The sequence below is a fragment of the Saccopteryx leptura genome, chromosome 1 (genome assembly GCF_036850995.1).
Source record: "Saccopteryx leptura isolate mSacLep1 chromosome 1, mSacLep1_pri_phased_curated, whole genome shotgun sequence".
Lineage (NCBI taxonomy): Eukaryota > Metazoa > Chordata > Mammalia > Chiroptera > Emballonuridae > Saccopteryx > Saccopteryx leptura.
This window is the reverse complement of record NC_089503.1, coordinates 126,421,712-126,437,409: the sequence shown is the minus strand read 5'-3', so window position 1 is coordinate 126,437,409 and position 15,698 is coordinate 126,421,712. Positions and strand designations below refer to the sequence as shown.

General features: G+C 42.4%; 1 protein-coding gene across 2 annotated transcripts in view; it reads right to left on the bottom strand.

Moving 5' to 3' along the window:
* SEMA5A (semaphorin 5A) overlaps positions 1-15,698 on the bottom strand; it is a 487,022-nt gene that overhangs the window by 363,413 nt on the left and 107,911 nt on the right. For both annotated transcript variants that reach the window (XM_066374585.1, XM_066374594.1), the window contains exon 2: positions 1,956-2,050. The gene's annotated coding sequence lies outside the window, so the exon portion shown is untranslated. The remainder of the gene's footprint in view (positions 1-1,955; positions 2,051-15,698) is intronic.

Here is a 15,698-nt window from a genome sequence, read left to right as displayed (position 1 = left end):
TCCCCCTCTCCTTCCTCTCTATCTCTCTTTTCCCCTCCTGCAGCCAAGGCTCCACTGGAGCAAAGTTGGCCCGGTGCTGACAATGGCTCCATGGCTTCCGCCTCAGGCACTAGAATGGCTCTGGTTGCAACGAAGTGATGCCCAAGATGAGCAGAGCATCGCCCTCTAGTGGGCATGCCAGGTGGGTCTTAGTCAGGTGCATGCAATAGTTCATCTCTCTGCCTCCCGCTTCCCACTTCAGAAGGAAAAAAAAAAAGAATCTTTTTTACATGCGTTAAAAGACTACACGTTAAGTGCCAACATCAGTTTTCTTTAGTGAAGAATTATGGGTGAATTTTGCCTTTCTTTTACCTACAGGGTGAGGCAAAAGTAGGTTTACAGTTTTTCATCTGGAAAATAATGCAATGATTAATAAATAATAATACAAGAATAAACTGTTTTGTGTACTCACAACTGTAAACCTACTTTTGCCATACCCTATATTTCCTACAATGAGCAATCACTATTTACTATTTGAATCTATTTTTTTTCTTTAGTTCAGATTGCAGACTTTAAAACTGAAAATTTTAGATAGTAAATATAAGGCTCAGAAAGTGCCAAAATCCTCGATTGCGGAGTTAATCTATTTACAGTTAGGCATATATTGATATATGTTCTGGTAGACTTTAGAACACACATGACTTGTAGGTAGAGATTATATGTTTGTATGTGTGCATTTTTAAGATAAATAGAATTATATTAAATATATTATTGTGCAATTTTTTCTGGTTAATAATAAGTTACCATATATAACTTTTTGTTACTTTTATATAATCATAATTTTTATTTTTTTCTATCATTGTCATTAAAGTGAAGAACACATTTCTATGACTCAATAGCTCATGAAAAAGGTATTATCTTCACCTGACCAGGCAGTGGCACAGTGGACAGAGCATTGGCCTGGGACACTAAGGACCCAGGTGCGAAATCATGAGGTCACCAGCATGAGCGCAGGCTCATCTTCCTTAAGCACGTGATTGCTGGCTTGAGCGTGGAATCATAGACATGACCCCACAATCACTAGCTTGAGCCCAAAGGTCACTGGCTTGAAGCCCAAAGTTGTTGGCTTGAGCAAGGGGTCACTGGCTTAACTAGAGCCCCCTGGTCAAGGCACATATGAGCAAAGCAACCCATGAACAACTAAGGTGCCAAAACTATGAATTGATGCTTCTCATTTCTCTGCCTTCTTTCTGTCTGGTCATCTGTCTGTCTGTCTCTCTCTCTCTGAAAAAAAGAAAGAAGAATGTATTATCTCCAAAAGTGCTGCATCAGGCTCATGGGCTTGCTACAATTCTGTATTTCTATGAATGAATGAACAAAGAGTAGTTCCCTGCTTAAACTCCTTAAAGAAACACAAATTAACTGGTTTTTCTTTGCCCATCTTTGAAGATGAAAGCCTGTAGAGTCAAATGGGCCTGAAGGTACCAGGGTACACTTTTGTAAAAAAAAGTTAAATCCAAAAAATCACCTCATTTGATATATGTGGCAAAGGGTGTCCCTCTGTTATCCCATGATTTAAGGATGTCAATCCTGTTCAACTTTGACTCATAAAACTTTGCTTTTACTTGTGATATAAGAGGGAGATTTGGTACCAGAACACTTTTGTGCAACATCATTATCAGATAGTCAAAATAATCGCATGTTTGCCCTAAGATATATAAGTTACAGTATGTATAGGGGTGAAAACAAACTGAAACCAGGTGGACAAGTACACTGGGCCAGAGGATACTATGTCGATAGGCTTTGGTCTTCCCAAGTACGGGGTTAGCTCAAAAGAGTTTTGCCATAAGGAAGACTTATCTTTCTGAAAGCTTGCCCATTCCCTGTCATTTCAACAGCAGAGATACGTGAAGTTCCTCAACTACCACAATACTGAGTGCTTGGTTCCTGCACTCCCTACTGGGTCTCTGACTTACCAAGGAGGAAAGGGCGGTAGTGTTTCTTGGGTCATGTATCACACTAAGGATCCACGGCCATCTGCGCACTCAAGCCCAGCTCTCACACACCAATGCTGCAAAAAATGAAAGAAAAGAAAATGATCCCATTTATCCAATTTAATGCTGTGGTCATTGCTCATCAATTCTAGAAAGTTCCATTAGGGCCATGAACAAGGAGACTAAGTTGCTTTAGCAACACAAGACTTAACACAGAGTGACACAAGACAGCTTAAAAATGACAGGGTGGTTCTGGCTTAATTAATATCCACACACCAATGGGTTTCTTTCTTCAGAAAAGGAGAGATACAAATTCAAATGCTGCTAACATATGAAAACTAATCTCTGGAAACAACAGTCAAACCCATTTGAATTACTTCAAGTAGTCTGAACATCGAAGTCAGATCGGTTGTGTGAATTTGCCCTAAGTAATACATCTTAAAAATAGGAGATAAAAGCCTGACCAGGCGGTGGTGCAGTGGATGGAGCGTTGGACTGGGATGCCGAGGACCCAGGTTCAAGACTCCAGGTTGCCAGCTTGAGCGCAGGCTCATCTGGTTTGAGCAAAGCTCACCAGCTTGGATCCAAGGTTGCAGGCTCGAGCAAGGGGTTACTCGGTCTGCTGAAGGCCCACAGTCAAGGCACATATGAGAAAGCAATCAATGGACAACTAAGGTGTCTCAATGCGCAACAAAAAACTAATGGTTGATGCTTCTCATCTCTCCGTTCCTGTCTATCCCTCTCTGTGACTCTCTCTCTGTCTCTGAAAAAAGAAAAAAAAAAGTAGGAGACTAAAGACATAAGTTTTAGAATAAACTTAGTGCAGGGATCAAAGGAGGACAAAAACGCCCAGACAACTTAATGAAGGAAGTAGAATTTATTTAGCTGGTGGAGCAGCGTAATCCCAAAGCAACCAAACACATGCTCCTCAAAGTTAGATTTCTTACAGCTTATAAACCTTTTACAGAATACACGTTTGCATGTAAGGGTCTCATGATCCCTTTGTCTAGACTCTAGAGGTATACGTCACTCACATGACACTAGGATGGGAGGGTGAGTTTAGGTGAGGTCAGAGGGTAAGCGTTGGAATTTGTACATTAAGGTCTTAAAAACTTTTAAAAAAAGAGAAGGAAGGGGTTTTCAGGTAAGTTCTATCTTCCTTTCTCTGTGTAGCAAGTCACCCCATGCACCTTTTCAGAGAACTATGGGAAGCAGTTAATCCCCTGCAGGCTCCCTTCCCCCTGCATTCTTCCTTACCTCTTCCTCCGAATGGAGGAGGGATCGGGGGGGTCTGACTTCTTCCATAAACTGATACCATAAATTTGAGTTTGTATTTTTATTTACATTTTAATTGGGTGTACAATATAAGACTTTATAGGATAAACCATAAAATGATTATAAACCATAAAATTATAAACTATAAACCATAAAAATGATTCATTTTACTCAGTGGTGGAATTTAGCCGGTTCGCACCAGTTCGGCAGAACCGACACCTAATTTTTAGTTGAATCTGGAGAACCAGTTGTTAAAGTGTCACCTATAATCAGGGTTCTCTCTAAAGTGGGCACCTGGGAAGCCACCCAATATGGAAATCACAAATTTACATTCCTTATTCTTTTTTAATGTTCATCTGCGCAACAGCATATTTGAAGCATCCATAGTAATGTCATTCGGTCCATATGTGAAAAAAAATTGTTGGAATTATGCTTGTAATATTTATTTATTCATTTCATAAAACTAATTATACCTTTGATGAAATACTACATTTTAATTCTCTCGCATTTGTTATTTCAGTAAACAAACATAATGTAAAGAGAAAAAGTGCCAAACAATCAGGGGGTGACAAGCAGTCCATCGAAAATATCTTAATAGTTTTATTGGTTTTTGTCAGGTATTAATATTTCCCACTAATACTTTAAAATTCTTCCTTAAAATATAATCTTGTTGTCAAAATTATCTGGAGATGTTTTCTCTCAACATATGTACCCTGATTTATCAATGTCACTGCATTAAATTTAATTTAAAGGAGCCCTGGCCGGTTGGCTCAGCGGTAGAGCGTCGGCCTAGCGTGCGGAGGACCCGGGTTCGATTCCGGCCAGGGCACACAGGAGAAGCGCCCATTTGCTTCTCCACCCCTCTGCCGCGCTTTCCTCTCTGTCTCTCTCTTCCCCTTCCGCAGCCAAGGCTCCATTGGAGCAAAGATGGCCTGGGCGCTGGGGATGGCTCTGTGGCCTCTGCCTCAGGCGCTAGAGTGGCTCTGGTCGCAACATGGCGACGCCCAGGATGGGCAGAGCATCGCCCCCTGGTGGGCAGAGCGTCGCCCCTGGTGGGCGTGCCGGGTGGATCCCGGTCGGGCGCATGCGGGAGTCTGTCTGACTGTCTCTCCCTGTTTCCAGCTTCAGAAAACTGAAAAAAAAAAAAAAAAAAAAAAATGAAAAAAAAAAATTTAATTAAAAAAAAATTAAAATATATATATATAAAATCCCACTTTTAGGAATATACCCCAAGGACACCATAGAACGGCTCTAAAAGGAGAAATGCACCCCCATGTTTGTGGCAGCATTGTTCACAATAGCGAAGATCTGGAAACAGCCCAAGTGACCATCAGAGGACGAGTGGATTAAAAAGCTTTGGTACATATATACTATGGAATACTACTCAGCCATAAGAAATGATGACATCGGATCATTTACAATAACATGGATGGACCTTGACAACATGATACAGAGTGAAATAAGTAAATCAGAAAAAAAAACTAAGAGGAATCCATACATAGAAGGGACATAAAAATGAGACTCAGAGACATGAACAAGAACGTGATGGCAACAGCGGTGGGGGGTGGAGGGAGGGGGAGGGGGTGAAGAAGGAGAGAGGGGTTGGGGGAGGGGAGGGGCACAAAGAAAACCAGATAGAAAGTGACAGAAGACAATTTAACTTTGGGGGAGGGGTATACAGCACAATCAAATGTCAAAATAATCTAGAGATGTTTTCTCTCAACATATGTACCCTGATTTATCAATGTCACTGCATTAAATTTAATAAATAAATAAATAAATCTTGTTATGTGTCCCTCTTTTATTGTTTTTATTTAAGTATCAAATGCATGAAATAAACTATCTTTCGGCATATCATTTTTATATACTTAAAACGGTCATTCAGGCAGAGAACTGGTTGTTCAATTATTTGAATTCCACACTTGACTAAGATCAAGCCAAACCAATCAATCTCTTCATTTAATTCAACATACAAAAATCCTGAACACTTGATGTTGGAATGTGATGGAAAGGCTACCACAAAACACCAGTCTCCCTGGAACTGTGTGTGCCAGCAAATGGGTCACTTCCCACTTGTTATCCACAAAGGAAATGTGTCCGTTCTTACTTGAGAATGCCTGTGACTTCAAATACTGCACTTCGGGGCTCTTGCTTTTTCTGTTGTCCTTCACATAGTTTCTTTCTACTCTCCACACTCAGCAGCTCTCTGGCTGCCATAAACCTGGAACACATTGGTGTTGCCTATCCCAACCCCACACAGGCTGCAGCTGAGAATGATGACAAGAAAAGGGAAAGAACTGCCCAGAACATTCTAGAAAATTCTGGCTATTCCTCTATGCAATAATTCCCACACTGTCTCCTTCAGTAATTACCTAAAAGCTATCTGCCTGCAGAAAATAAACCACATTACACCATTTGGAAATTTGCAAAATTTTGTATCTGCTAAAAAGCAATTTTGAAGTCTCCAAATTCAGAGGTCAGATGGCAGTGGCTAGGTGACCTGTCTCTCTAGAGGCCCCTGTCTCAGGATATGCCAGTTCATGGGAAGCAAGGGGGTGATCCAAAGCAACACATGCAAGAATGCCCAAGAAGGCGCCCAGGTGCGTGGACACAGTGCAGTGTCCTGGATCTCGATGTGGTCCCAGCAGAAGCTTTGAAAGTTTGTGACATCATCCTTTGGAAAGGAGAAGGTGCAGATGCAAATCCTTGAGGCCAAAAGAGGAGTAAAGGAGCTTTCCCCAAGGTAAGGAAGAATCCTCGGCCCAGGAAAAATTCCTAGGAGCAGCCAATTCTTTCTTACAACACCAATAACATCTCCTTTGGGTGTGGCAACAAATATGCTGGTTGAGACTTCCTTATTAGACAGCATTTTGAATACACAAACTTTCTCTCTGGAGCCTTAAAACCTGTTTTACACTTAGTGCTAAAATTTCCTTTTATTTGTTTGTATCTTAATCAAAATGTAATAAAGGTGGACATGTCCACTGTTTGCTGCCATGGATACCTGGAGATTTCTATCAGCTCCCACATGTCAGAATTAAATTAAAAACCGACCTGATAATTAGGTCCGGACGCTGAGTTTTCCTACCCTCCCCAGTGAGGTCATAAATTAGCTGATGACGCCCCTCCACTAGGACATCCAAGAGCCAAGCCTGCAGAGGATGGCCATCCTCTTAAACAGAGGGAGAGAGCGGCCAGAAAGGACAGGGTAAGAATTCAGAATCGTTGATGCAACCAGCCAACAAATACTGCAGGAAAAGAACATCCATGCCGAATCCAGGCCTCTTCCTTGTGAAAAGGAGACACTCAAGTGACAGAATGCCCAGCACAGAATTCACATGGCTCAGGGGACATCGCAACTTCCTCTAGAATCTGAAGTCTAAACCAAAACTGATTCCAACAGCAGGCTTCGCACTGATGATACACCCTAAAAGGTTTTACTATTCCAATGTTTATATAAATGATTAACAAGACATTTCACCACCACCCTAGGGCATGAAGGTCATTGAACAGCATCAGGACCTTCTGATCCATAAGTTCACCCCTGCCAGGGTAGGAGTTCTACCCTCTAGAGGCATATACATCACTGAGGACAACTCACATGTGCAAGCAGAAACCATGGCAATAGAGCAGTGACCTTGATGGAAGCTAAATTAAAGTCACAGACAATGGCCCCTTCAAGTCTGAAGGCTGAGCCAACCTATCCTCCCCAGTGAGGTCATAGACTAGCTGATGTATAAACCATAAACTACTGACATATTTTATAGAAAACAGAGTAGGTACAGAAACAACAAAGCTCCAGAGGCTGGCCTCAGACTGGAGAGTGAAATATGTATATTTTAAGGTGGATATTTAACTATCCATTCATAACAAACTGCTTTTTTGGTTAATATAGATATGTCCCCATTTGACTTTAATTCCATGTGATTCTTACTCTTTTCTCTTTTAGCTTATGTCATCTTTATTTAGTAGAAATTATTTCAGAAGTCCCTGCATTATAATTCTCAATTAGAGCCTCACCTACCCCCCAAACCTGCCCCAGACACACATGTGGACAGAATTAGCCCCCTGCAAGGTGTTATGATTTACAAATGATAAACCATTCCAGAAAGTACCCTCCAGCCATCTTCGCAGGCTCTGAAAATGGTCTCTAAACTGAAATGCATTTATAAAATTTAAACATTAGTTACAACTTACATATATGATTTCACACATAGGTGAGATGTAAAACTGAGATTCATGGACACAGATAAAAGTATAATGCTCACGAGGGGGTGCAGGATATGGGGAAAAAGTAGGGGGAGTAAAGAGGGACAATAAAGAGGGACTTTAAAGGAGTAAAGAGGGACAAATATATGGTGACGGAAAATGATTTGACTTTGGATGAGGGGCAAACAACATAGCCAACAATTCAAATGTTATAGAAAGGTTTTCCTGAAACTATGGAATCTTATTGATCAGTGTCACCCCCTTAAATTTAATTTTCTAAATATAATTTTTAAAAAAGAGCAATGGGAGCATCATTTGTTATAATAAAAACAACACTATAACTCATAGCCCAATTTTACAAAACATTAGACTAGAAACTGAGCCTGTATTAAATGAGGAACGAATGTGTTTGAACTTAAGACAAAACCGTAAACAATGAGACTCAGAATTGTCTCACTATGCATTATAATACAAAGTAAGTAGAGGATAGTATCACTGTTTGCTCATTGGTCCAATGCCCCTGGTTCAGTGGAGGAGCTGTCTGAAGAATCCACCACTCAGAGGTAGGTGGACAGGGGTGAAGGCAATCTGTTCACTCTCTGTGTCCATGTTGCTCCCTCTTCTGACCCTGTTCCTAAGTTTGCTTTTCCTGCATTGTCACCTCTGTCTCTGTTGTCCCCTTCAAATACATGAGCCCCCCTGGATGACACAGTGGACACGCAGGTCAAAGAAAGATGCTGCCTGTGAGAAAGGTGGGCTCCTGTGGATTGGGGTGGGCATCCGGAACCCCCAGCCATTCAGGAGAAGGAAAGGAAGTGCTGGCAATAGGAAAAGAGAGACATCCACACAAAACTGATAGACTGGGGAGGGAACAACGGAAAAGGAAGGAAGGAAGGACACATGAGAAAAGGAGGGCAGGGAGAGAAATACACAAGCAAGCAGCAGCCTACAGAGTTGTGTGGGTGCTGGGGAGCGGTGCAAACTTTTAAGGGCATAAACAGCCACTGGCAGGCGGGGCTCCAGGCAAGCAGGAGGAGGGAGCCTCCGCACCCTCCCTCTGCTCCCAGTCTCTGAGCAAACTGCCAGCCTTCAAGAAAACAATGTGAATGGGAAAAGCAAACTGGGCATAAAGCTTGAGGCTGAAAAAGAAAGTATATTGTAAAGGTGAGGTCTGTAAGTGCCAACTGTCCCTCCCCTCCAGTCAATGTCACTGGGTCCAGACGCTGGCCATTGGAGCAGGTTCATTTTGATCACTCCAAATATGAGATTGCTGACCAGTTTATATCCGAGATGGTTCAGGATTCCAATTTAAAATGGTGTTTTATTGTTGTTTGTTTTTTTAAATATACATCTGTTGATTTGTTCAATATCCCCATCTAAACTTTAAACTTTGTTTGACATTATGACGCATAAATGCTGACTGAAAGCAGGGTTAGAAACAGATGTGATGTCATGGGCCAACTCTTAGGTTATCTTCTGTTTCAAAGGCATTCTTTCGCCCCTAGGTTTGCCTGTTCTGGGCAGCCTGTAGATTTTATGCCAAACTCTGTATTTGCAAACAGCATCCAAAGCAAGTAGTGTTTCCACAGGGAAACACCAGTGTAAATAGTTGTGGCTTCAGAAGGTTAGAGATCTTACACACACACACACACACACACACACACACACACACACACAAATGTGTGACACAACAGAGATGCAGGGAGAAAGACATTTAAAACCAGTTCTTAAGAGTTGTAGCTGCACAATATTGTACCGCAGAAACTAAATAAATGTTTTGCCTACTTTCCATATTATGGAAAGTGTATGTGGGTAATAAGATACTGTCTCCTGCATCCCAGCTGAATACACAAAGGGGCTCTGATCAGAAGAAATCCACCCTCTAGAACAGCTTTCCCCTAAATTGGAAATGATCTCATTAGTAACCAGCTAATTATTTTCTGTACAAATGATACCACATACTGGTCAAGATTATTTAAGAAAGAGTCTCTTTGATAATCACACTATGTACATTTAAAAAGAACGAGTGCCAGATGTCACAATTTGCCGTCATTGACTCTCTGGCTATCACAGGCCCCAAGTAGGAACACATGGTGACCAGCCCCAGGGATGGCTGCGGTTCCATTGGACAGTGTGTCCTCACATGAGACCACAAGACCTCAACATTTGGGTCACTGAATAATACAATTGTAGGGCTGAAACCAGCAGAGGCAAATCCTGCGTTCCTTCACAGAAAAGCGGGCACTTCTGAAAGTTGTATCTAAAAAGGAAGATGCACCAGGTATGGAAACACGCTTCCTGTTCAAAGCCTTCACATGCAGATCCACCCGAGACCCCTCCCTCCATCAGTTAGTTGTCACTGTGATACGTGATGCCTTTGAAATATTAAACACAGCTGCGTCCTACAGAGAAGAAAGATGGAAATTGGGGATTCTATTTCTCGTGTTGAGTAATTCTAACAGCATTTGGGAAAAAAGAAACCCATTTGTTTTCTATTCAGCTTTCGTGAAGATCACCCTCTGTTGAGTATATTAAGCTGGCCAGAATGGCTGACCCTGGAACCAATATATTGCCTCATAAAATAAAGCTGGAGTAAAGTGCTTCCTATCCCTTCTTCCCCAACACCAGACAATGAGATGTGCTCTGAGCTGCTAAGGGGCATGGGAGCTGAGGGAGGAAAGAGAGGGGCAGAAATTACTTCTTTATTAAAGCAAACAAGTTGCCCAAAAAAACAGCAACTGCTCAAAATGAGCAATTTCTAAAAATCGGCTCTCTGGGGACACCAAGGTCTCTGAAGAGTGCCTACTTTCTTATTTCTGCCACCATGTGCCCAATTTTCAAAGGGCAGGCTTGCTTTTCATGTAGGCAATTTTGTAGTGCTCACACAAGTGGTCAATTTGCATGGGCAATTGGGCCCTCAGCGTTCATTCTGACAGCTAAATTGATCCATCCTTTGTAGATGACATTCTCAATACCCAGAAAGAGAAGGGTGTCTGAGGCTTTGTGAAAATTGTGGTCTCTCAATTTCTACTTATTCAAAACACATTAGACAAGACTTAACCTGGAAGCAGTAGTTTGCCCACACAAAATAAGATTTAAGATTTAACTCCAGATCTAAATTCAAGATTCTAAGATAAAGATTTAATTTTTTAAAATTATATAGCTACTACTGTTACTTAATTTTTTGTTAAAGCAAACAAAAGTGGTGCATATATCAGCCCTTTGGTTATTACATAGGAAAGGGGAAATTAAATCCATAACTGACATCAAAACCTCCCAGAATGAATCTGAACTAAGACAACGGTCAGCTCTAAGAGCAAGAAGGAGAAAGGGGGCTTTTTGGTCCCTGGAAAGATGGCTGACTATGAAATTCACAATGAATTGTTAGTGAGGTGGCAATAGGTTAAATCACTCAAAAAAATATTTTCCTAAGAAAAGAACAGACAGTATTTCTTTAGTAGTTTCTAGCTATAAAAGATGCTCTCTTCAGCTCAATACAGAAAAATAAAAAGATGTTCTCCTTTAACTTATTAAGGTCAATCAGATTAGTACGAACGCAAGCCAATCCAGCATTCACCTGGGCTGTTTCAGTCCTGGGTTTCCTGTGACTAAATGTATCTTATGTGCCTAGATGCTAATGTTGCTGGTTGACATGGTGAACAGTTATCTGGACCAAGCAAACTGCTGGGCTCAGAAGTCAAACTGTACTGTTGTTTTTACAGTACACTGAAGTCATTTCCGAACATTTACGTCTCCTGCTAAAATCAGTCCCAGTGACCTGTTGGGTCTTCCATTGTCAAAGGTGGGCACTGAGGCCCAAAGAAGGAGGACACATCCCACTTTTGCATCACAGAGTGCCACCACATGAGCCATTACCCCCAAGCATTTGTTTCATGCTTCTGAGACTACAGAAGCCCTAGCAATGTATTACTACTTTACTGCGTGGCATAACCAGAAATCTAATTCTGTTCTATTTGTCATCCTCTCAATATAAATTAGTGATAAAAATAAGAAATAGGCTACTACACATTGAACCAGATGGTGCATTATCCTTCCTGTAAACACTACTGTGTTTAGAGTATTTACACGCATGGGGGAAACAAAAAGATTCTCTCTTTTTTTATTTGGCAATGAGTCATATCATCCATTACAGCACAGACTGTAGTGAAATGTTCGCCCCATGAAGAAACAGCAGAGCTTCCTTAATGTTTAAAAACAACCATGGCAGCTGCCTTGGATTTATCCTGAAGCCAGTCTACCCATCCTGTAGCCTCCGTCAAGGGGACATCTGATCAAATCCGACTCGCTAAATGGAACCAGAAGGCCAGGCATGTCCTGATGCAAACACGCTGGGGAAGTGAACTCTCCTTTGTATGAGCCAAAGATCCTCCTTTCATTTTCTTTGCTATATATACCCTTCAAAACTATAGCCCAGGACACTAACGTTACTCTCCCCATCCTTGATGAGCAAAACCAGGGGACATAAACCATCATACCTGAGAGAGAAATGTTGAATAATCTTAGGAAATTTCTGACCTCATCTACTGTTAAAAGAGCCACAGTTCATGGCTCACCATGACATTCAATAATGTCCCACTCCTTCGAACTAACTGGAAGGAAGACAAGCCCAGTTTGAAATGCACCATGTTTTACAAATGGTGCTCCATTATTTTCCACTGAAAAGCTCTGCCTGATAACGCAGGTAAAGGGCCCAGGGCTCTGTCTGACTTGTGGTAACCACCTGCAGGAGTGTTTGCCCTGCCCCTTCCCCACGCCCAGCAGTGGGGTTGGGTTTTTCTCTTTACAAACTATTAAAAAGACAAACCCCCACTTTGTTGGACAAATAGTATTAAACTGACCAAGGATGTTGGTTGATTTGTTTTTATTCCTCTGTTTTTATAAGCTGTTAACAGTAATTCACTCCTTGTGGTAGGTATGACATTTATTTATTTATGAATCCAGAACTCTGTATTTCTTGACCTTTAGATTGTTTTATTTGTTTGATCTCATCACTCAAGCGATTCATCCTAAGACCGTTCCTGCATTCCTGCTGGCTCTCTGAAATCCAGAGGTGAGCTTGGTGTCGCCCTGTGAGCTAGCCGCCTCTCCTCTGTGACTAGGACACTGTGGCCCACCTCTGTTTTTTTTTTCTGTTGTCAGGTTGCTGGCCTCCCTGTCAAGAACAGTCAAATCCCTGAGGCAAGCCCAAGTCAATAAGCATGTTCAAGGAAAACATTGAATGTGGTTTCTTTCATTTGACTTCAGGTTCTGCATAAATGTTAATAGATCAGGCCACAACCCAAAAGCCAGCTTCTTGAGATGCTTCCAATGATCACATTGTCTAATCTGGTATCAGACAAAATCACCCAGAAAAATAAAGCAAATTACACCTGAGGAACTGGATGCCGCCCCATCCGCCTACAGATACCCAGGCTGGAGCTGGTGGGCGGAGGCTGTGCTGTGCTCAAGAGAAAGTTCTGCAGAGAAAGAAATCTTGCCTTCCTAGCAGGAGGTTTCACTCAAAATAAAATTCTCTTTCCACATCTCTTAAGAAGGTTGTCAGGTCTCTGAAGAAGCTTTCTGATGCTACTCAGCCAGATCGGTTTGGGCCCCCTTTTTATTTTCACATCTTCTTCTAACTCTTATAAAACCTAAACTTATCACAGAATCCCCTGGGCAAACATACCAAAGTCTTCCCTCTTCTTGCTTATGAAGCCATGGGCAGTTACCGGGATCTGTCTACAGACGCTCTGGGGAAGCTGCTCCCCCTCCCCACCCTCACCCAGAACCTCCCTACATGTCCAGAGATGTCCCCATGGGCAGATGGATGCTCTGGTGAACAGAGTCATGACAGGAGGATGAGGCCAACCCAATGGCCAACAGTGATTGGTCAGAAAAAGGTTTATCCTTTAGAAATAAAAACATTATCTTTGTAAATCTCATGTCTACACTCATAATTCTCCAAGTCAACTTGTTTGTCATAGTGTTGGGCAGATAAAATGTATTATGCTCACTTTGTTAAAGATTACACTGCCCCCGAGGAGGCCATTGCCCAGGTGATATTAATGTGTGTTGGGGTGGGCTAAAGGCAGGTAGAATCCTTGTAGCCTGGGGCTTGGTTTTGGGATTAAGCCTTTCCTACCCTTTTTTGATGTGGGGTGGTACAATCCAATCATGCCTCAGAGAAGTGACTTTGTATTAGAGACTTCCCTATTTTGTATATTGGATTAAGAGTTTGGATTTCTACACTATAAAATGGGGACGGAGCGGGAGCTTGCGCTCTTGGTTCCTGGGATGATTAGCATGAGAGAGCAGAGGGAGCAGAACAGAGAGCAGAAAGAGGCCATGTGGCCAGGAGAAGCAGCCAAGATGGCGGAGTATTGAGTGAGAGGCCAGTTTGAGCAGTTTGACGCTGGAGAAGAAAGGAGATGGGGAACAGAAGTGAATAAGTCTGGTGAGCTAGAAACCTTTGATTCTAGGAAACTCGGATAAGTCAGTAGCTTTGTGAGCACTGAATGTGAATGGGTTTTGGAGCCCAGTGTTTTTTACTTGCCTGCCGAGTGCAAGCTAGGATTAAAGACTATGGCCCATCAGTTTTTGGCTCCGTTGTTTCTTTACCGACTGTCCGAATCCAATGGGAGCCTGCATGTGAATGGCCACGATGGCGGTTCCTGGCCTTACACATAGATATCAGGTCTCCAAATTCTGAATTGATGATGTTCCCTTGACCTAGAAGAGCGTTTCCATGTAGCAATGTTGCAGCCACAGGCTAAAACACCTACTGTTGGGCAGATAAAATATATTAGGCTCACTTTGTTAAAGATGGCACTGCCCACATAGAAGCCCATCGCCCAGGTGATATTAATGTGTGTTGGGAGCAAGCTGTGGGCAGGCAGGATCCTTGTAGCCTGGGGCTTGGTTTTAGGACTAAGCCTTTCCCACCCTTTTTGATGTGGGGTGGTGCAATCCCATCATGCCTCAGATAAGTGACTTTGTATTATTAGAGACTTCCCTATTTTGTATATTGAATTAAAGGTTTTGATTTCTGCACTATAAAGTGGGGCAGACCGGGAGCTTGCTCTCTTGGTTCCTGAGATTAACATTAGAGAGGAGAGCAGAAAAAGACCAAGTGGAGGAGGCCAGGAGAAGCAGCCAAGATGGCGGAGTGCTGAGTGAGAGGCCAGTTTGTGCAGAGTTTGTGCAGGGAGAAGGAAGGAGATAGGGAACAGAGGTGAGTAAGTCTGGTGAGCAAGAAACCTTTGATTCTAGGAAACTCGGATAAGTCAGTAGCTTTGTGAGCACTGAATGAGTGGGTTTTGGAGCCCAGTGTGTGTTTTACTTGCCCGCCAGGTGCAAGCTAGGATTAAAGATGATGGCCCACCAGTTTTTGGCTCTGTTGTTTCTTTACCGACTTTCCAAATCCAATGCAAACCTGCATGGGCCAGGCAGCTGTGCTGGTGGCTGTGGCAACTGGCTTTACACCCACAGTTCTGCTTCCTGGGCTTCCGCTCTCTGTAACCACGGATTTCCGGCGCCTGCACACGTGCTGCATCCTGAAAGCACTGGACCCCGGCAGGCTGCCTGCTCACCTGCACACCTCCCTACTCACTCCTGTGTCCCTTCTCCTCAGTCAACTGCAGAGAAAAGGCAAGTTTAAAGGTGCTCCTTTGTCACAGTCCTGTTTTCTCTACCACACGTGGCTTTAGAAAACATGTATGTGCCCTGGCCAAACTGAACACGAAATTATGATAAAGTTTACCAAATGAAAAACTTAGAAGCATTTTAGATACTTCAGCACCAGAAAGTCATTATGTTCTTGGAGGCATTTTATGGTTGACTACAAAATGTTCATGTTAATCTCAACACGATTAGGTTTTATCCCTCAGTTAGTTAATACTTATTATTCGCATCAACCACGTTTCAGACCTGTGGAACTGATGATGCTTCAGGAGAGCAATAAGCCTAATGATTAAATCTAGAACCTTAAGAATGGCCTGCATCACTCTAGTGTCAAAGACAAAACAAGGACACAGAAAACAGGCTCACATGAAAACAGTACACAGACCTGTCCTAGCTTGGGTATTTTTTTTCTCAAAACGATACAGACTCAAGTGTTAAATTAAGATGCTCTTGTCACATTCAGCTTCCTATGCAGGTCCCCCCTCTCAGACCAGCAGACACCCAGCAGCTCAGTAGAGTGCTAACATCAAATCTGTCTCTCTCTCTCTCTCTCTCCTCACA